Source organism: Lissotriton helveticus, chromosome 2_1 (assembly GCF_964261635.1).
Source record: "Lissotriton helveticus chromosome 2_1, aLisHel1.1, whole genome shotgun sequence".
NCBI classification, from domain to species: Eukaryota; Metazoa; Chordata; class Amphibia; order Caudata; family Salamandridae; genus Lissotriton; species Lissotriton helveticus.
In genome coordinates this window covers 806,619,480-806,642,809 of record NC_136059.1, presented here as the reverse complement: position 1 = coordinate 806,642,809, position 23,330 = coordinate 806,619,480, and positions in this window count along the sequence as shown.

The following is a 23,330-nucleotide window of genomic DNA, read 5'->3' as shown; positions in this document are numbered from 1 at the left end:
TGCAGGTCAAGTTGTCAGATCGACACACAAACTCCCTCATGGCTGGTTTACACCCACACCCATCCAGCACATTCATCACTACACACGTGACCCTATGTATAAAAAAGACGGAGCGCACGTGTTGTACGTCCATTTTAGAGTTGTTCCCAAAGTACCGAACAAGGGGCCCACTACTACATGTGTGGCCTCTTTGGTCACTGAGTTAGTGGTGCCGAAGCACTGAGCGGGTGAAGAACTTGCGATGATGATGATGATGGGAGCAGGAGTATGTCGTTAGCCATAGAGATATCAAGACTCGGCACCATATATGAGACTTCTTTGTTGGAGATCGGGACTACATCATGCAGAAGGTGTCTTTTCCACGAAAAGGTGAGCAGTGAGACTTGAATCTGCATCGGAGGGAGGCAAAGGGTTGTAGCAGATAAGATACAAAAACGCGACTTAGCGTTTTAGACGAACGCACTCCTATATAGTGTATTCATTTACATGTATAATTTTTTTTCCCAATAGCAGGAGCGTTTTTATAATCGCTGAAATGTCCGGAATATTGCCAATACAAACAGTTCGTAGAAATGTGAGAAGGAACGTGTATAAAAGCGCAATGTTATCTAACTCCAAATTAATATAGTAACAATTACCAATCATAACATCTTTCTTCTAATATCTTTTAGATGTACAGCTTCACGATGCATTATGTAACAAGGACGACGGCAATGGCACAAGGTGAGCAAAGAAGCTTGTTTCCGAAAGAACGACAAGTTATCTGTGAAACGAGAGAATGGGTAGTATGCAGCAGGATCGCAAAACACATACTGGGCTAACGGGGCCACAGCTAGGATCAGATAGCTTCTTGGGCCCACACACAGTCGCACCCGAGTACTTCACAGGTCTTTTAAAGACATTTTGCTTGTTAATGAGGCTTTGATGTCCCCCCCGCTTACAGCCCCTGCAGCTCCACTCTTCTTATTCCTTGAAGTTAAGCCCACCCCCGAAATTTTTTTCTAGCCCCCCCCCGATATTTTTGACTGTGGTTGCGCCTCTGGCTTCAGGCACCCCCCCCGTCATGTGTGTCTCTCCAGCGTGTCCTTTTTTCTCTCTCTCTTTCTTACTCTCTCACATCATTTCTCTTTCTTTTTTAAAGTTTTGGACACTGCTATCTCCAGTCTGCTATATACAACCTTATCTGAGTTGAAGTGGTGAACTCTCTTGATTATTGTGAAGGCTTCTTCAATACGGAGAGCACCCTCTTTCAATCATGCCAATGGCACTAGGTGAGCAAAGAATTTTGTTTCCGAAACAACAACAAATTATTTGTGAAAGGAGAGAGTGGGTAGTGTGCAGCAGCTTCACTGTGTAGAAATGTATAATTACCTCCGAGCAGTGACAACAAATAGGTTACAACAGTCTGAGAAACAGATCTACAAGCTTATTGCGTCACTTTTGTGTCACTTTTAACATGGGAAAAGTGGTGCAAGGAGCTTGTAAATCTGCGTCTGACTTTTCAAGAAAAAATCTCATCTCCAGACTCTGCGAGACAATTGTAATGTTGTTTTCTCTCTCTTTCTCTCTCTCACTCTCTGTGACATCATTTCTCTTTCTCTTTTAAAGTTATAGACACTGCTGTCAACTTTGACGTTTTTTGGGGGGGGGGGGGATGGTCCACAACAAAAATAATATTTATAATTTGAAATATTATAGTAAGATGTTTGACAGTAGGGTTCAAAAGTACTGGCTGTACAATAAGTTATATTTTCTCTGGATGGACTACAACATAGAAAGGAAATCAAAGTAAAACAATGTGTACCACATTTACAAACCTCTGCGACATGTTCGCGTGCAAACCTACCCCCCTACAAAATTAACTGTGTGGGCCTCAATGACACCCATCAAATCACTAAAACGACCACCCCCCAGAGATTTTTCTTTAGTGTGAGGCAGGCTGCGTAGCCCACCGCCTGATGCCCTGGAGTCCGCCACACCCAGACCCGGTTCCTACAGTGTCCTGGGGGAAAACAGTCATTACAACGCAGTCATAACCACGCGTGATCGTCACCACAAATTCATTAGCACGCATATGGCTTTACCACGCATGCCTTTACCATGCATGCTTTTACAACTAGTATACATTTACCACGCATGATAAAGGCATAAGCATGATAATGGCTTTGTGGTGACGGACACGCATTGTAATGGCTGTGGCTTACGTGCTTCAAATTAGTTTTTAGGTATGCGTGTGACCAAGTCTGATAACATCAGAGGCCAAGGACAAACACTGTGGTGTCTGTGGCAGGAAATCTCATCGATCACAGAGAAGATAGGCGGAGGGTAAAATGAAAGTAACAGGTATAATAAAAATAGAGGAAGAAAACTACTAAAATGGCGGTGGACGGAGAATGTAATCAACGTTTGGCGCCTCGGCAATATATTTCAAATAAATATAGATAGAATATGATTATTAATATATTACAAAAGTATAGCAGCGGATGACACACACGGCCCGGGAAAAGAAAGCGGCAAATGTAATACCTGAAATGAGGACAGCTTTGCTTGGCGAACTTGAAGAAAAAGAAAGAAACATGGGCTTGGAAACGAGGCTGTGCATGCATGGAGAGTACAACTGGTGCACAAAAAAAACCCAGAAAGTTTTACATACTATCATAGAAATATAGCTCTTTTTTTGACCAGTAAAGTTAGTTCTCAAAAAGAACTGGGTTTTTTTTAGCCCCAATGCCCCCACGATCCCAGACGGCTGCCCGCGTCCTTTGAGAGCCCGCATTGCTCTCTCCGACGAAAAACAATCTGCTTTCCTACTTGAAAGAGAGAGCAGATTAGCTTGCTCTCCTTTTCAAATAGGAAAGCGGTTTGCTGTGGTAAAGTGGGAGCCGCGACGGTCCCGCCCTACCATAGCAAACAACAGTGTCCCGGGCGTAGGCACCACAGGACACTGCAAGAGCCGGCCCTGGGAGGTGGGTGGTCCCCAGGGCCATCAAGGGCTCCAGGAGGGGGGCCGCGCAACCCCCTCCCAACATTAAAAAGCCCCGGAGGGTGCAGGTACCCTGGGCTGGAAGGTCATTTTACATATTACTGAACCAGGAAGGTGGGGGTACCCGGGACGTATACGGGGGGAGAGGAAGGGGCAGCTGAAAACATTCTTTAAAAAAAATATTTTAAAAAAGCCCAGAGGGGGTGCCGGTCCCGGGGGCTGCGGGGAGGGGGGGGCTTGAGCCCCCCCCCCCCGCATACTTCAAAATAAACCCCCCGGGGGGTGGCTTTCCCCAGGTCTCGGGAGGCCTTACAAGCCCCCCATTATAGAAAAAAATACCCCCGTGATGATTTGGCCCCCCGGGTGTTAATTAAGAATAAAACGAACTTCTAGTTGTTTTTTCCTTTTCCACCGCGTATGATACACGTACCCCGCGATTTCTTATTTAAAAAAAAAACAAATTGGGCCTAAAGACCCATGTGGGACCCCCTGAGCATGCCTAGAGGGTCAGGATGTTTCTACCCTGCCCCCTTTCCTTATTTTTCAACTTTGTTTTACTGTTTTCTTGTGACTCGGTTCTACCGAGGCACAAGATAGCTGCCAACACTTCCTGGTTTGGAGTGTTGACAGACAGTTGACATCCAATCAGCATGCAGCTCGTGCTCGTAATTGTACGGATTTCCGTACGCGAGCAGTACTTAGTCTATAGATATCACTATGATTTTACTTTTGATTTTATCAGGAACTACTGAATTGATTTACACCATTTAACAAAAAGCACAATCTGTGAACCGAACTCTACCTCTCTGCCAAATTTGGTGTAATTCCGTTCAGTCGTTCAGGCTGTATCCCTGGCTAAAGGTCCCTATGGAAAATTGCATGGGGAAAACACGTTTTGGGACCCCCCTTTTGTCTCGCCCCCACTTGACGAATCACCCCCAAACTTTCAGGGAAGTGCGGAGCCGAACAGGCCATTTTCTTGGAGAATTTCACGAAGATTCGTCCACCAGCGCCAAAGTTATTCCAAATAGAATGTTGTGGATTTCCTGTGGAAAGTAGGTCCTAACTATAACTACCTACTGGCGACCGCCAGTAGGTAATATATATATGACGGTCGCCAGTAGGTAGTTATAATTAGGACCTATTTTCCATTGGAAATCCGCAACATTCTATTCCCAATAACTTTGGCACCCGTTGACGAATCTTCACGAAATTTTCAAAACTTGCAGGGCGCTCCGGTCCGATCCTATCCTGAAAGTCTCGCAGTGATTCGTTAAGTGGGGGGCCGGGAAAAAAGGGGGTCCTAAAACGTGTTTTCCCCATGCAATTTTCCATAGGATCCTTTAGTCGCAGCTACAGCCTGAACTGCTGGACGGAATTACACCAATTTGGCAAAAAGGTAGCCCTTGGTTCAGAGTCGTGCCTGTCGTGGTGTAAATCCGTTCAGTAGTTCCTGAGAAAATCAAAAGTAAAATCACATATATTTCTATGGCCGTGCAGGACCTGCGCACCCTCCTGATGACAAGCTCTATGCTAATTGGCTGTCAACACTCCAGTTCAGGAAGTGTTGGCAGCCATCTTGTGCCTTGGTAGAACCGAGGCACAAGACAAAAACATGCAAAAACGCAAAACGGGGGCAGGGTAGAAACACCTTGACTCCCTAGGCCTGCTCAGGGGGTCCCACAAAGACCCCAAAGGCCAAAACAAATATATATTTTTTTTTAACGGCAACATCTGCGCAAGGTGCGCGGATCCTGCCGATAAAAAAAACAACGAAGCGCGGACTCCCACGCTTACCCCCTGGGGCTTTATAAAAAATTGTACGGGGGGGCTCATAGCCCTCCCCATCCCTGGGGACTGCCACCCCCTGGGGCTTTTACCATTATTAGGTGGGGGGGCTCAAAGGCCCCCCAAGCCCCGGGGACCGCCACCACTGGGGCTTTAAAACTCTATATGCAAGGGGCTCAGGGCCCCCCCCCCCGCAGCCCCGGGGACCACCACCCCCCCGGGCATGTTTTTCGTAATTTAAAAAATAACCTGTGTGGGGGGCTCGAGACCCCCACACACACCCCGGGGACTGCCACCTCCCCGGGGCTTTAGAAATGGTGGGAGGGGGGCCACGCGGCTCCCCTCCTGGAGCCTTGTCATAGCCCTGGGGACTGCCACCCCCCAGGGCCAGCTGCTGCAGTGTCCTGGGGTGCCCACCTACGGGACACTGTAGTTTGCTATGGCAGGGCGGGACCCCCGAGGCTCCTGCCCTGTCATAGCAAACTTGGTTTGCATTTTGAAAGAGAGAGCAGGTAAACCTGCTCTCTCTTTCAAAATGCAAACCAAATTGCTTTTCCACACGGGGAGCTGCATCTTAGCAGCTCCCCATCTGGAAAAGCAATGCCAGCTCCCGCAGGACGTGGGGAGCAGGTGGGACCGTGGGGGGATTGGGGCCCCTCCAAGGTCCCCAACAGAGAGGGCCAGCCCCGGGGGACGGGGTCCCCGGGGCTATTAGTGACCTGGCATGTTTTAAGTTGGGGAATTAATTTCTCTTCAATCCTGAAGTCCCCTGGTGGCCAAGTAGCCCACCAGGTACCTCCAATAAGCGCCACAGAGTTGCGTTGCAGAGTGTTGTAAAAAGAGGCATGGCCTCTGAACTTCTCTCTGCAACACAGCTCCCCGGCGTATTTTGGAGGTATCCGGTGGGCTAGTTGGCCCCCAGGGAGCCTCAGGATTAGAGAGGAATTCATTTTCCAACTTGAAACGCTCCACAGGGCGAGTTTGCACACGTCACCTAAGGCCCCCCTCCCTTCACCAGTGCGCAAATGCGCTTGTGGCGCATTTTAAGAGGTAGTTTTAATCCATCTGCCCTATTATATACAAGGGGCTTACAGAGAAGGTCATGCTAATCATAGGGAGACCCCAACGCATAGTGTTCCCTAGTGTATGTAGGTGTTTTCACTGTATTCTAAGTGTCTTTTAACATAGCACTGGCTCTAGGACTGGTTAGTCAGAGTCAGTTACCACCAGTACCCGTCTGAAAAAGTTGAGGGTACAGGATGATTTTGTAACAAGGCTTCTTTCTGCTCTTCTGTTTGTTCTTTCTGCACGTTTTCCTTCTTCCTGCACTTTTCTTCCTCTTTGTTGAGTTCTGTTGCTTCTTTCTGCTTTTATTTTTTTCTTTCTGTGCATTTTTTCTTCATTCTTCACATGTTCTATCTCTGTAGGCATAGTTAGAAATTAGCATTTAAAAAACCTTTAAAATTCACTGAAAACAACGTAGGTTTCAGGCACGTTATAGTTAGGAATTAGCATTTAAAAAACCTTAGAAATTCACTGAAAAAACCATAGGTTTCAGGGGCGTTATAGTTAGCTGATGTCATGAGTGATGTCACTGACCATGTCATAACTGATATAAAATGTGACGGCATCAGCAGTGCATTGCGGGAGCACGAGTTATAGTTAGCTGAACTAACTATAACTGGGGAATTTCAATGGTTCTGTATAAGTGAAATGTCCAGCTCACTAAAACGCGAAGTTCTAAAGTTTTTTAAATGCTAATTCCTAACTATAACGTGCCCGAAACCTATGTTTTTTTCAGTGAATATATATACTTACCTAAACCTTACATTTAAAACGCAACCCATACCCGCCCTAAAAATGCCCTCCCTAAAGCCTTTAAAAAAAAACTTTCCCTAACTCTTAATACTTACTGAATACTTACATTTAAAACTCATATCCCATGGAAAGGCATGAATTGTAAAGGCACATGCATTGTAAAATCCTATGTGGTAATGGTATGCATAGTAACAGCTGCATTGTAAAGGCTGTTTCCCAAGATTTATGTGTCCAGGAGAGGGTTGCCCTAGTCCTGAATATGAAGATTTAGGAATACGATATACACTTTGAAACTATTAATTGAAGAATCACTTTGTGGATAAGAAAGGCAAGGAGGCCTGATCATAGTGTTTACAGAATCATTATTGGATTATTGCCACTTTAATTGGAACATCCCTTAAGAAGTTTACTGTCTTGAATGAAACGCCTTGACTGAGGTTGTGAACATTTGAATAGGAAAAATTTAAACATAAAAACTTTCTGGTATATAAAATAAAGAAAAAACGAGAAACTTTGACAGCTTGATTGGACTTTCTTACTTTTTTCTCTAGGGTGCACCTTTATATTAATGAAATTCTGTATGTATGTATGTAGTATATAGAGCATACCTAGCCAAACTACCGCAGAGTGCTGTACCTGGTCAAAGGCAAAGTTAAAGTCATCGAGTAATAGAAGAGGAAGATTAGTTGTGGACATTTAAAGCAGTTCTGTTCCTGCTTCTCCATAGGTTGGTGGGGCAAATTTTGGTCCACCCATTGTGAGATTCTCTTGCCCTTAGTGGGTGAACTGTAGTATCATCATTTGCCTGTGCTTTCTTGGCCAGGCCACTTGTCTCTATGCACTTTACTCTTGCATAAAGTGAAATGCCGTACAATTTTTTTGCTCACAGCACCATCCTAAATGCAGGGCCCGACTGGGGAAACAATGCCCTGGCAAAAATGCCAAAAGTAACCCTGCTCCCTTCAAACTCTCTCTTTCCATCCATTCATTCTGAGGAGGGAAGAAGGTTGAGGGAGGGAGTTAGACCCGCAACATACATTCGACTCGTCACATCTTTCGCCGCTTCTTTCGCAACTTCATCCGCAAACGCATTACCACGAGAAACATCATCGGTAACCTTCTTATGTGCACTGCATTTCATGATCGCAACTTGCATCGGCAACGTCAGTGACTCGAGAAGCTCATTCACCAACTGACCATGCTGAATCTTCGTACCATGCGAAGTAAGAAATCTACGTTCTTTCCACAAACACCCAAAACTATGAGCAACACCAAATGCATACTGGCTATCGGTATACACAGTCACTCTCTTTCCTTTCGACAACACACACGCTCTCGTCAGTGCAATCAACTCTGCTGCTTGGGCTGAATTTTGTGGCATACGTGCAGCTTCAACAATCGTACACAATGTCGTCGCGGCATATGCCACCTGCCACGAACAGCACGGTTAGAGGATGGAGTTTTTTGAGATCGAGAGAGCTGTTGTACAGATTAACTTTAAGACGAGACTGTGTAGACTAATGAGTAGCAAATGTTTTTTGATAACATGTCTTTGAATGCATGTCGAACGTGGACTGAAGGTCTTTGCTGCGAGGCTTCCCACTTTCCTGACGGCTACGAAGGACTGCTGCCCTGACTGTCGCCCTGTCTTGGACCCATTTGTGATGCTTTGTACGGCGAGACGATAGACGGGTCTTCTGGTGGCGTGACTGATACCTCAGTTAAGTATAAGTGGGTCGCTCCCAGTCCTTAGTTTTTGGTTCTTAGTTTGTTTGGTCCTTAGTTTTGATTTGAAAATTGCAATTTCCAAATCCGAGGGACTCGTATATTTGCAAGACTATCGTTGTAGATAATCCCTTGAAGTTTGAAGCTAGATTAGTGAGCGAAGATGCCTAGTCTTAGCAAAATTAGGAGGATATTTTGTTGTGGTTGTAACAGGGATTCCCGATTGGAGGATTCATGTCCGATACCTCCAGTTGGAACTCCGACTTATGAACTTTATTCTAAACACGGTGTGGGCCCCATTACATTTAATGAAGTGTGGGTCAGTTACACTAGGAAAGATGGGGTTTTACGATGGCCCCAATATGGTAGTTTTGATACTGAGATTTTAGATAACTTAGAAACGAAATTGTTTAGAAAGAATGCCCGGCCGGCAATGTTTGACTCCTTTCGCCTTTGGCGTAAAGAAGCCAGACAACGAGAAATTAAACAAGCTAAAAGAGATAAAAGAGAAAAGGATGTATCAATAATGCAAGCTGCTAGGCAGTTTAATGAAAACGAAGAAGATAAAGCAATTGAGGTGTCAGATAGGCAACATAATATGGCTATTGATAAATGTTATCCAGCTTTGCCATCTCTTCTTGAGAATGCAACGAAGGACCCTGAGAAGGATCCTTTGATGTCACATTTGTTGAGATTACCACCCCCTTATGCACAGAGTGCTACGGCACCTCCGCAACCCCCGGTTGTTCAACCCTTTGTTGTTCAACCTCCTGCTGTTGCTCAGCCACCTGGTACTCCACAGATGGTTTTACCATCTCCTGCGCAACCCGCTCTAGGGTCGCCAGCTTTGCTACCAGCTTTGCCTCAAACTCCTTTGCCTTCCGCTTCTGCATCTGAGACTCCTACTGTTCTTATTCCTACACCTTCTTTGCCTCAAAACACTTATTCTCCTGTTCTTATGACTGCTTCTTCTCCTTCTGTTCGAAAACGAATGACAGAAACTGTTTCTAGTTTATTGTCTCCATTGTTTGGGTCACTGAATATGACCCCCGTTTCGGAACGTAAGCAGAGTCGTAGTCAGCTTCCTGGTTCCGAGGAACGGGCTGTGTTGGATTTGTTGGCTCGTAAATGGATTATAAATGCCTCAAGGTATAGTTTGCCAGCGGTTATGGATGTTTTCTTTCAGTGGGAACCGCCTAAGCAAAGGTATGTTTTTAATGTGATGTGTATGTTTCTGCATCAGGAATGGGAAGATCATGATTTGGGTTTGATCCCGCAGGAACTACTTGATGTTCAGTCGGATTTTGCTAAAGGGATGATAGTGGAATCTGATATTACAGATGCCGTAGAGACGATACTGGCTTTTAGATCTAGCCTTCCGCCTCAGACATTGTACGAACCTGATTCCTCTGTTAGAAGAAAAGCGAGACAGTATCCCATGAGAGAAGTTCCTCCTGTATGGAAGGAAGCTGTTCAGGCTAATGTAAATCAGGGTATTGTTGCCGCACCGGCTCATTTTCAGCGAGTATGGGTACATGTCCCTTGGAAGAGAGCAGAGGTCTTGGCTCTTAAGCAGACCTTACCTGATCCTCGTAAGAATCCTGCTGGTTATTACAAAGAGTTGTCCCAGACAGTAGATGCATGTATTATGAATTTAGCCGACATCAATATGTTGATGGGTAATGTAGTTCCGCAGCCTTTGTGGGCGAAGATTCGTCATGAGAATCATGCGCAAGAGTTAGGAGATACTTGGGCGAATATTATTGCTGCGGATGGTAGACAACAGGGAGGTGCTAAACCTGAACCTTTGGTTACGGAATTGCCAGGTAGAATTATTAATTTAATGAAGACGATGATGCCAGCGTTACGAGTAAATTGGGACAAGTTAGCAGCATGTAAGCAGAAGAAGGACGAAAGTGTATCTGATTTCTTCACTAGGTTTGAAGAGACATTTATAGATCATAGTGGCCAAGATATGAGTACGGAAGGTGGACAAAGATTGTTCGTAGATAAGTTTGTCTTTAACTTACTTCCTGAACTGTGTAATAAATTGAAAGATTCTGAGAGTTCTTGGGCTGTTTCCTCGTCGGCCCAGATATTGGCGACTGCACAGTACTATGAGAATAGGGACAAGGACGAGAAAGACAGAGTGGAGAAAAAGACCAAAGACTTAAAGACAAAGGTTTTTTTGCAGCAGGCGTATCCGCCTCGCTTGCATCAGCAAGAGTCACAGCAACGCCCACAGTTTCAGCAACCTCCCCCATTTCAGAGACCACCACAGAACTCTGGGTATTTTCCTCCAAGACCACCCTTGGGTTTAAATCAGTGTGCGAATTGTAGGGAGGAAGGCCATTATAAAAATGAGTGCCCTGTGTTGCGACAGCGCGCGAGTGGTATGACGGCCCCGAGAGGCCGTGGTGGTTTTCAGCAAGTGTCTAGGGGTAGAGGACGTGGTGCATTTCCTCAGAACAAACATTTGTTTTGATCAACAGAAAATTGCATCTGGTCAGTCGACTCAGTACTATGCTGATGACTATTATGTTGAGAGTGAGAATGCTGATTATAATGATTGCTAGGACAGCCATGGGCAAAGAGAGGGAGTAGTGTCGGTTCCAGTAGATCAGAGTGGGCCTTATGTTGCAGTAGCCACATCGGGTGTGGTAGAGCCTTTTCTTTTGGATACTGGTGCAGCGAAGAGTTCTATCATGCACTCTAAACTCCCTGGCGCACCTTTGTCTGGCTTAACGAATGTCTGGGTAGGATTCTCTGGCGCCCCAGTTCGTAACCCAGTTTCTTGCCCCTTGTCTCTTTCTATAGGGCCTTGTGAGTTGGAAGCACCTCTCATTTTAACGACAGGTTGTGGTGAGAATTTGTTGGGTTTGGATTTGTTGAAAAGGTTGCATGCAACATTGCATTGTTCTCCTTCGGGAGTACAGCTTACATTGGGTAAGAAAGTGATCTCTCCGATGTATTTGTCTAAAGATCGGCTTCCACCGCAATTGCGTTCTCTCCCTGATACTCTTTGGGCTACTGGTCCTAATGATGTGGGTCTTTTGGAGATTCCACCTTATGTTGTAACGCTTAAAGCAAATGTCAAATTGCCACGTATTCCCCAATATAGGATTTCTAGCGATGGTGAAAGAGCGCTTTTAGCAATCATGTATGATTTAATTGAGAAAGATGTGATTGAAGAAACGAGAGGTGTGTAACAGTCCCGTTTTGCCTGTCCTGAAGCGCACTGACTCTACTCAGCCACCTGTTTATAGGTTTGTGATCGACCTTCAAGAAGTTAATAAGATTGTTGTGCCACAGTTTCCTGTTTTTCCGGACATTACTGCTTTGTTGACTTTGATTCCTGCTTCAGCTGTCTGGTTTTCGGTTATAGATCTGAAGAATGATTTCTTCAGCATTCCAATTGTCGAGGAAAGTAGAGATATTTTTGGCTTCTCTTTAGGAGGCCGAAGCTTCCGGTTTAAGAGAGCTCCCCAAGGCTATTGCGAAAGTCCTTCTATTTATAGCCAGGCTTTAATGACTCAGCTTGATACTCTTGCGTTGCCTGCTGGTACTGCTCTTATTCAGTATGTTGATGATTTATTAGTGGCTGCTGATGATGAGGAAACTTGTAAAGAAGCTACTATTTCTTTGTTGCGACATTTGTCGGATTTGCATCATAAAGTGTCACCTTCTAAGTTGCAGTATTGTCGCCAAGAAGTGACCTACTTAGGTCATCTCTTGTCGAAGGAGGGAAGAAGGTTGACCCCAGAACGAATTCAAGCGATTGCTCGAATGACTGTGCCAAGTACACAGAGAGAAGTGCGTGCTTTCTTGGGTATCACGTCGTATTGTAGACAGTAGATTCCGAACTTTTCTTTATTGGCAAAACCTCTATTGGCATTGACTTGTAAGGATATACCGAACCCTTGGTCCGACGATTGTCAGAAAAGTTTTTCTGAATTGCGTGATGCGTTGTGTTCTGCTCCAGTGTTGGGTACACCTGACTACAGTAAGCCTTTTACACTCTATGTCCACGAGAGAGAGGGTTGTGCATTGTCAGTTTTGACTCAACAATTCAGTGATAAACAGCGTCCATGTGCGTATTTCTCGTCGACTTTAGATCCGGTAGCCAGAGCATTGCCAAGTTGCTTAAGAGCTACAGCGGCAGCGGCTGTTTCTTTCCGACAGTCTGCTGGATTGGTGATGGATAACACGTTGATTGTGATGGTTCCACATGCAGTGGACACTTTGTTAAATAGAACCAAGACTCAGCACCTTACTAGTGCGAGATTGTCGGGCTATGAGTTGACGCTTTTGGCTAGTCATATACACATCAAGCGGTGTAATGTATTAAATCCAGCGACATTGTTGCCGATTTCTGTGGACACAGATAGTCAGGAACAGCATGATTGTTTTCTTAGGACGGAGGAGGAAACGAAGTGGAGAATTGATTTGAAAGATACTCCTCTTTCGGATCCTGATGGTACGCTATGGGTTGATGGGTCATGCTACAAGCTTCCAAATGGCGATACGACTGCGGCATATGCCGTGACGACATTGTGTACGATTGTTGAAGCTGCACGTATCCCACAAAATTCAGCCCAAGCAGCAGAGTTGATTGCACTGACGAGAGCGTGTATTTTGCCAATAAAGAAAAGTTCGGAATCCACTGTCTACAATACGACGTGATACCCAAGAAACCACGCACTTGGCACAGTCATTCGAGCAATCGCTTGAATTCGTTCTGGGGTCAACCTTCTTCCCTCCTCAGAATGAATGGATGGAAAGAGAGAGTTCTAACCCCCCACATCAATTCCATTGCAAAGTCTGCTCGATACCATCTGCGCCTTCTTTGGGGGATCCGTCGCTTCTTCCCGGAGCAGGACCTTATAACCCTGGTGCAATCGCTGGTCCTCTCCAGACTTGACTACTGCAATTCTCTTCTTACTGGTCTCCCCAAATCCCACCTGTCCCCCCTTAAATCTGTTCTCCATTCAGCAGCTCGTTTCATTTATGGGGCCAAAAGAAGCGAACACATCACACCGATTTTATCCACCCTCCGCTGGCTTCCAATCTAGGCTAGAGCTATGTACAAAACTGCTTGTATCACCCACAAAGCCTTGCACTCCTCCTCTCCTCGCTACCTGGCGAATATACTGAAACTCTCTGGAGGCTCTAGACCATCACGTAATGCGGAAAATCTTCTGCTTGAACCTCCCACTTTCAAGTAGGAAAGAACGATGGCACAATCCTTTTCAGGCAACGCGGTGAGAATCTGGAACTCCCTTCCGCCGCAGCTCCGGACCACCACCTCCTCCCAGGCCTTCAAAACTAACCTCAAAGTTCTCCTCCTTCAAAGACACTTCCAAATGTAATCCATGCCCTCTCTATTATCTGAAGGAAGCCCTTCCATTATAGAAAAATCTACTGTACATGACTATGGTAGTGTCTTCCCAGTGTGTTCTTGTGGTTTGAGAGTCTACCATTTATTGCGGTATTATCTTTTTACCTGTGTTTGGTACTCGTGTGTAACATGCACCCGTCACTTTCTCGTGTAACACACTGTTTCCTACCTCTTACATTTGTTTTTTTTCGATACCTGCACAAGTGCCACCATGGCCTACGTAATGTTTGTTCGTGTGCTTGAGGGCCCTCCATATATTGCAGTATTATACCTCTGTTTACTTTGTACGCTTTTGTAACCTGCACACGTCACTTTTTCCTCCTGTAATGCACCATTTGCTACCTCTTGTATTTGGTTGGTTCACGATTGTCACTTTTGTAATGCACAGTTTGCTACCTCCTGTATTTTGTTAGCTCACGATTGTCATTTTTGCTTCATTTAATGTAACGTTTGCTTTTGTATCTTTTTCACTTGTAATGTTCTCACGTATCAGTTCTGTTCCTATTGTGAAGCGCTCTGACACCTTCGGGAAAAGTCTGCGCTATATAAAAACGCACAAATAAAATAAAATAAAATAAATTCATTCTGTTTCTCCTTCTCTTCTCCTTCTGGTTGTTTTCTATATTAGGCATCCCCCTATATTTCTCTCGCTCTCTTAAATCCTTCCCATGCCTGCTGTGATTCATCTCAGAGAGCTGGGGAGTGACAAAGGCACCAGCAGCAGCCTCCTGCCCTGAAAACTGGCCTTCAGGGGCTCCAGCCCACTGGGGAAATGTTCACTACAAATAAAATGCCTCTCCGGCCCTGCCTACATGCAAGTTTTCAAAAGTGCTCAGTACTTTAGTACTCTATCCATATACCATCCCAAGACCGATTTGTCATTTAATTGTCTCTTGAGATTACCTCAGTGCAGGCTGCCATCACCTACCTACTACAGTTTGTTTCTACATTGAAGTGGAGCTATGCCAGTCTAGAACACATGTGAGTTATTGGTGCTACAATTTGGCCTCACCCACCCACAATGTTTCTGTTCTCTTAAGGTCCTGATTCAGACTCTAATCTGCACCGAGCCACGTCCGTAGTTATGCCCTGAACTGAGAAGGGCGCCTAATTGTTAAACTAGGTTGGTAGATGGGTGTCCCATTGAGAGCATTTCTCAGGTAGCGTTCTCTCTGGCCTGGCAGCAGATAGGGTTTCTTATGTGTATGTCTCTCTCTGGGGCTGTTTTTTGGCCACTCATGCATGGAATTGACTGTTATTGTCTTACCTTCAAGGACCCTTTAGTCTGCTTTCTTATCCCTTCAAGCTACGCTGTCCGTGGACACTGTTTCCAGATCAAGTTTAGCCTTCCATCATTCTCATTAATGGTTCTCGGGAAGGAATGTTGCTGTTCTTGCCATTTGTGGAGATTCAGGTTATTTCCCACTCAGACACTCTCAACAAGATAGATGCTGCAGTTTTGGGTATGGTGCTATCGACATTCTTGTTGCTGATGTTTCCTTTGGGACCTGGCTGATGCTCTTTTTCATGGGTCATGTAGTTCTGGCTCAGTTGCCACTTCTATTGAGACCCTTTTTCACAGTCAAAGGTGTAGCAGACATAATATGTACTGGTGGAGACTGTGATGACTTTCTCATTATTAGGCCTGTCCATAGCTAAGACCTTTTGATTTGACTAAAATTATATGAATAATATGCTTACTTATTGGGGCTTTCAGCCTGCCCTCTTCTTCTATAGGTCTGTTATTATGTCACTCACATTTTACCTCCGCTTACTACTGCATACAGCAGGGGGCAGTGGGTCAGACCACACCAAACATTAGCTCACCTCACTTTAGATGACTGCAACCTTCCCTATCACAAGGAGTACATCCACTCACAATATAGTCCCTTAACTGCCAAGGAGTACCTTCCCAATCTGTTTTTTTTTATTGTTTTTGTTTTTACTAAATTCGTTTTTAGACATATGAGGGCTCATCAATTTCCCCAACAATGAAGATTTGTGAAAACCATGGCTAAAAAGCAGCCATTGACAACGCCAAACGGCTGGCAGCCAATGCAAGATATATTGACTTTACTAATCCTTTATTTCTAGTGGGAGCCAGATATTTCTGGGCAATTAGTGATTTTCTAGGCCTTGACCTCCACTAGTGCCCGATCCAAAACTCTGACCTTGAGGTTGAGGGTTCAGCCGATGTGCATTGCCGACCTCATTGATGTCTAAAGTGTCTGTGCTAGTGGTGCTGGAGCTGGAGCTGGGCTCCAGTCTTTCTTTTGTCCTGTTGCCTGCCATATTCTTGTATGGGTGTGCCTTGCTTGGATAAATGCTTATGGAGGCAATGGGTCATGGTTATGTTTGATACCTGTAGTCTTGCTGTATCTTCCTTTGGAATCCTTAGTCATTGGCATATTTTGCCCGGGCGAGCAGGGGGACAGGGTAGATGCACTGCACAAGGAGCACTGCAGACACCCCACATAGAGTGCACATACTCTGCCTCTACCCAGAAGGCTAGGTTGCCCAGTTTCACTGTGGAACACTCTCTATACACAGACCATACCGGTACCACCCACATAGGGAGAACTTAGCATGTTGCTATAAAGTGGGGAAACTATTTCACCATTTCCTTTGGTCCTGAAGAAGCACCGGGAACCTTACATAGACCAGAGAGGTGCGAAACATGTTGACGACCCACATTGAACCACACTAGCTAATTTAACCCATCAATGACCCTTAAAGTTGCACTCACAATCCTTGTTTTTTATCCTGACAGGGGAGTCTACAGAACAAAGATGTGTTTGACATCGCTGAGTCCGTTTTAATCTACCACCACCAAACTTCACTCATCATCCCACTTTGGACACCCTCCCACTCATCTGACAGCAACCAAATTAAAAATATCTCCATCAAAGTGACACTTTGGGGACCCGTAAAGCATTGCAATGCTTGCCCGAGGAGGAGCACCTGCCTGATGATGAACATTAAACATCCCTAATGATATGTGAGGGCAGCAAGAAATTGTTTTGGTGACTGTCCCCCTTGCTTTGACACCACCTTTCCTATAGGAACAGTGACCTCCCGGGTCTTGAATTGAGTATTTTATTTTTTCCCTCTGGCTGACAATGGTTGTGGCTCATTCCCATGGGTGTTCGTCTGCTACCCTCATTGTTGAGCCTTTTGTTCGTGACCATAGAAGGCACTCAATTTTCTTGCTTTACTGAGCCATGGATTCTTCTTTTTGCTAGGATCCTCTCTACTTTCACCTGTTTATTTGGTTTGCATAGTGCCAGTTCTCGCCTGGGCCGGATTTTTTCTTTGCCTTGTCCTAGACTTCAGAAGCTGTCTCCTAGCCTCTGGGTCTGAGTGAGCAGGCTTTCTTCAGCCTTTCCATCTGTTGCAATTCTCTGTCTCCCTGGTCTATTGGTTGATGTCTCCCTTCTCAACTTCATTGCGTCTGGATGGTGTCTTGTTGGCCCTGTTATGGGGGCAGACTCGTGCCTTGGCCTCAGGTGGTTGCTGTATGTCCCTTTACTGTTTTTTTGTTTGAACTTAAGCTTTGCCTATCCCTTGATAATCTTGCCATCTGCATCCTACACCATGAATGTTGACGTGTGTACTGCTGCTGATTGACACACTGCTGCTGTCTGGTTCTCCTTGCTGAAGTACTGGAAGGAATGGCAAGTGGTTAGTGTCAATGTTGATTTTCAAGTCTTGGACTTGAGTTTTTTTAGGGGGGCTAGGAAGACCAAAAGACTTTACAGGATGAGAGGGTGAAAGCAAGAAGTTAGAGTTACAGGTAAAGGGATGTAAACGGCCTTGGTGGAATATTAGGGAAGTCAGTGGTATTGTGAACCCCCAGCTTTTGCAGCTTAAGTGGGGGTGGTGTTGACACTTACATTTATTTATATGCCTTTCCTGTCTGTAGCACTTCAGTCAAAAGCTCTTAAAAATACAAAAATATGTGATACCGATAACAGGTCAAGCAAGGAAAGTTATTTACAACAAATAAATGAAGAGGAAAAGAGAAGGAACGAAAGGGATGGAGAGGGAGAGAGAGGGCTGAAAGGAATAAGGAAATGAAGGGCATATGAAAATAAGGAAGCTACTGTGACGAGAAGGAAGGGTAAAAAGGATGAAAGGATGGATGCAAGCGTGAATGGACTGATCGATGTAAGGATAAAACAATAGTTGCATGAGTAAAAGAAAGTGGCTGGAATGATAAAAGTCTGGATGAATGGTTGAATGGCCCCATGGAGGGAGGTGTGGAAGGATGGATTACTGGATTGATAAAAGGAGGGTGAAAAGGTGAATGGATAAACAAGAATGGATGGATGAATGGGTGGATGGGTAAAAGTATATATGAATGTTTGGAAGTATGAGTGGAAGGATGGATGGATGGAAAACTAATAATTAATGAATGGATGGAATTGAGAAAGGATGGATGAAAATATGAAAAGACGGATAGATGGATCTATACATGAAAGGCTTAAAGATGAATGGAAGGCGTTAATAAGGGAGCTTATGTAGAGTGGTAGGGCTTACTCGCTTCGCTCACCCAATGGCATTCGAGGTGTGAGTTAAAGTTGGGGGGTATTCAGATTTGTTGGCTACTTTCCTTGACGGAAGTAAGAGAGGAGGAACCCTGCTCGCAGGTTAAGTCTCCAGAGTAGGACCGATTATTTCAGCCTGACTTGAAAACAATTTTAAATATGTATTTGAGAGTACTGCAGCCTTTGGAATGATTCTAAAAGGGTCTTTTCCTTATATAGCCCAAAAAGAACATTTTCGAAGTGTCCTGGGAAATTCATTTACAATTTATTTTTGCAATAATTCAAAAGCAAACCATTTTTCCTTAACTTTTGGCAAGTGAAAAGCGGTCTGCCATCGTGACCCGAAAGGCACACATAGTGCTATAGAGTGCGTTTGGTTGGCTGACGCTTTGAAAACTGATAAATTAGGGCGAGATGGCGGTGGGACTCTATGCGTAGGCAGAATAGAGAGGGAAGCCATTACAGCCTTCGGTTTTAAAGTCTATTCGTGGAACAGTGTACTAAACACACTCTGGCGAAAAGAGGGGTTTAAGGCAAGTATCAAGGGCACTGGGGGACTTCATGGGCATGAAGCAGACAGATGGAGACACAACCAGGCATCGGAAGTTGGCAAAGCGACAGGGCCTGGCAAGGGAGCGTCCAACACAGCCTTGGGCTGCGCCTGAAATAGACCAGGGCAGGCCGGCTGCGTACACGCTCCTCGCTGCCAGGCGCTGACGCGCATCGGGTGACCTCTGCAACATACTCGGTTTCATGCAGTATGTAAACTCCGGCTATCACTCAGTCTAAAACCCAAACGCTGACAAGCAGAGTGATAAAGAGATCCCTGGAGGAGGAGACGTTTCCTGGATGAGTGTAGTTTGCTTTACGTTCTGCTGCTCTGTTTGTGAAATACGGTGCTTGACTTACAGAAATCGTTACTGCTACACGCCGAACAAAGGGGCGATCTGTCACACGAGCAGGAAGGACATCAGTGTTTACTTTTCTGCCTCGGTTTTGCTTCTGAAGCTGGCGAGGTTCAGTACAAGAGATTCAGTTATGTAGATTTTTAAAAATTATTTGCCGGGCAGATAATCTCGTTGAACCGCAGTATATATGTATGCTCCGAAGCCTCCAGGGCCTGCAAGCGCCTCGATAACCTATCGGGTGATTAGCCGCGCTTTAAATATCCTGATTGATTAATTGATTGATTGATATTGTACTTTCCCGGTGGGCACTTCCAAATGTTTTTTACTGGATCCAGTTCTGAACCATCACTTTCGGACTTTGGTCTCCTGAAACGCAAGATATGACGCCAGACACTGTGGCCGCACAGTAAACTGGATTGATACTGACATTTCCAAATGGCATATCTGTCCTTTCCTTCTTGCCTTCTCTCGCTCTCAAAATACATACAGATGGGGCTAGCTATATAAACGCCAATGTAAAAACGACTAATACTGATCCTATGCTAACCCTGTAACAGCGGTTGTAATTGTATTCTATATAAAAATAATGAAAAAAAACGCTTTCCAGCAACTGCATTCCAGTGCTTAATTTGTAAAATATGAAGTGCAGGTGCTCAAATGTTTGTCAGAGGCCACACCTACTTTTCTATGGCTCCGCCCACTTCATCCACTGGCCCCACCCACTTACTTTATTAGCTCCACCCACATTTTCAACTGGCACTGCTAAAAGTCAGAGGTAATATATATCTGGCTGATCCGAATTACAGCAAGGGAGCCTTCCTCATAGTAAGGTTTTGATAGGAGGTTCCCTTGCCCTGTGAACATTTTGAAAAAGATTAACTCAAAAGTGCATTTAAAGCACAATTTTGGACTAAATTAGCTAAAATCACTAATGCATTGAAAAGGGACAGTTTCAGTGCAGTATGTGCTGATTTGGTGAAAGGACAATTCTGGGGTAGGGTATGCCATTTTGTAACAGTCTATGAGTTCTAAGGTACAACTTTTGCATAGCTTATGTGCCAAAATAAACCAAAATGTTGTTAAAACACTCTAAACAGAGAAAGTGAATAACATCATGCAATGTACTTGAATTAGTCAGTCATGGCACTTCCAGTGGCCGAAGGGGTATGTGGTTCTTCAGTACAGTAGAGTATTTTGTTAGAGAAACAATTGAAAAAAAGAGGATTACCAAGTGGGCTTGTTACTATAACTTAGTCCTATATGTGCATTTATTAGACACAGATTAGGTAAATAAAATATGGAACTATTCAGTTCTGTATCACACATACACAACAGATTAGAAAAGAGGCATATATTCCAAATATGACTTTTTAATTAAAGATTTGTATCTTACCAATAAGCTCGGAAAAATGTAATCTCCACCAAAAGGACCTAGAGCTACCTAGGCCAAAGGAATAGGTAATGACGAGGCAGTTTGAATTTCACAGTATTGCAAGTAAGTCATAGCTATTAGTGCAAAATGGCCATAGTCAGTGCCATACAAAATCTAAACATATAAAGACAAAATAATGTAACATAAAACATATAAATACAAATAAATATTTTCTAAAATGAAAAAGCAAGGTAAGTATTATAAAAACAAAATAAATTATATAAAATATAATAAATATAACATCCAAACCAAGAGACAAATATAATAAAATATAAAATAAATTGACACTGTCAATCAATGCAAATAAATAACCTATATAAAGTACACAACAATTACATTTCCCCAAAAGTCCAGTAAAGCCTAACTTTTTTAAAACATTGCAATGACCCATTTTTCAGTTGGACTGGGGCTGGCTAGCATCTATTTTTCTAGAAAAGCCCACACACAGTCTAAATCACTTGTGCATTCCAAGTCCTCCTCTTTCCTTGCTTTACTCCTAGTGTCATCAGCTGCTCTCCGTCCTTTTGCAAGCCATGACTGAACATAGGGGATTGGATTGAATCTCTTAAATGGTGGACCAACAAGATTTAAAAACATTAAAGAAGATATTGTTTCAGTCAGCAATGATGCTCTTGTAGATGTGCAAAAAAGATTCATTTGAGAAAAGCCCCGCTCACATTCTGCAGTACTGATAGCAATAGTGTGCAAGGCCATCAAAAGCTCCTTGAACTGCCTTTTAATTTCTTTTCCTCCAGATTCTTTATACTCTCTGTACGCACGTATGGTTTCTCGGCTGGCAATGTTGAATCTTTTACACAGAGACTCAATGTCACTTTCACCATAAAGAACAGGTAGCTCATCAGGCCAGTACTGTTTGTATAAAACTTTCACTTCGTTAATCAGTGTATCATAGTCAGCCTTTTTGTCAGCAGAATTAGTACCGCCTGTAGACAACAAACGATTTCTCAGATTTTCTGCAAGGCTACGAAAAAACTGTCCCTGTTCAATGATTTTGTCAGTGGTCTTTCCTTTGTGCAGCATCACACCCTGGAATATATTTTCTTACATTGCCTTTTTACACTGTGAGAAATGCTTCCCTTGCGGCTCTGTTTCATCCATTCGGCTACTTCTTTCATACCTTCGTGAAGATTGGTTTTGGCGGTGTTGGGGTCTTTGGTGAGTGAAAGGATTAGCTGGGTGTCGTCGGCGTAGGAGATGATGTTGAGGTTGTGTTGACGTGCGATGGAGGCGAGAGGACTCATGTAGACGTTGAAGAGGGTGGGACTGAGTGAGGAACCTTGAGGAACGCCGCAGATGACTTCGGTGGGCTCTGAGTAGAATGGGGGGAGTCGGACTCTCTGGGTTCTCCCAGCTAGGAAAGAGATGATCCAGTCCAAGGCTTTTCCTTGTATGCCGATGTTGTTGAGGCGTTGTATGAGGGTGCTGTGACAGACAGTGTCGAAGGCGGCGGAGAGGTCGAGTAGGATGAGGGCAACTGTTTCTCCGTTGTCTAGGAGTGCTCGGATGTCGTCGGTCGCCGCAATGAGGGAGGTTTCGGTGCTGTGTTTGGCTCGAAAGCCGTTCTGTGAGGGATCCAGGGAGTTGTTGGATTCAAGGAAGGCGGCGAGTTGGCTGTTGACGGCTTTCTCGATGACTTTGGCCGGGAAAGGGAGGAGGGATATGGGTCGGTAGTTTTTCAGTTCTGAGGGGTCTGCTGTGGGTTTTTTCAGAAGGGCGCTGAGTTCGGCGTGTTTCCAGATTTCTGGAAAGGTGGCAGAGTTGAAAGAGCAGTTGATGACATCGCGGAGTTGGGGAGCAATGATGGAGTCAGCTTTGTTGAAGATGTAGTGGGGACAGGGGTCAGAGGGCGAGCCGGAGTGGATTGAGTTCATGAGGCGAATGGTGTCTTCAATGGTGATTGGGTTCCAGGAGCTGAGGTTGTTAGTTGGAGGGGTGGGATCTGAAGGGGGTGGGGCGGGTTGGTCACTGGGAGTATTCTTGAAGCTGTTGTGGATGTCGGCAATTTTGTTGTAGAAGAAGGAGGATAGCGCATCGCAGAGGTCTTGGGAGTTAGTGATGTCGTTGGATGCTGCGGAAGGGTTGGTGAATTCTTTTACGATATTGAAGAGTTCCTTGCTGTTATGAGAATTGTTGTCGAGACGGTCCTTGAATGCTGATTTCTTGGCGGATCCAATCAGTTGGTGGTGTTTGCGGGTGGCTGTCTTGAGGGAGGCCATATTGTCGGGGGTTGGTTCTTTTCTCCAATTCTTCTCCAGGGTGCGGCATGTCTTCTTGGATTTTTTAAGGTCATCATTGAACCAGGGAGCCTTTTTGCTGGATGATTTCAACTGGTGTTTTTTCAGGGGTGCTAGTTCGTCCGCACTGTGGGTAATCCATTGCCTGAGGTTGGAGGCCGCTTGGTCTGGGTCCATCGCTAGGGTGGGAGCGTTTTGGTTGAGTGATGTGAGGAGTTGGTCGGTGGTAATTTTATTCCATTTTCTCCGGGGAATGGGTTGTGGACGGTTGTGGGAAAGGGTGCTTTTGTAGTTGAAGTGAACACAGCTGTGGTCCGTCCAGTGGAGAGCTGTAGTGCGATCGAAGGAGATGTGCTTGCTGGAGGTGAAGATAGGGTCGAGCGTGTGTCCGGCTGTGTGAGTGGGGGAGTCAACAAGTTGTTTGAGTCCGAGATTGGACAGGTTGTCCAGAAGGGTGGTGGTGTTGTTGTCGAGTG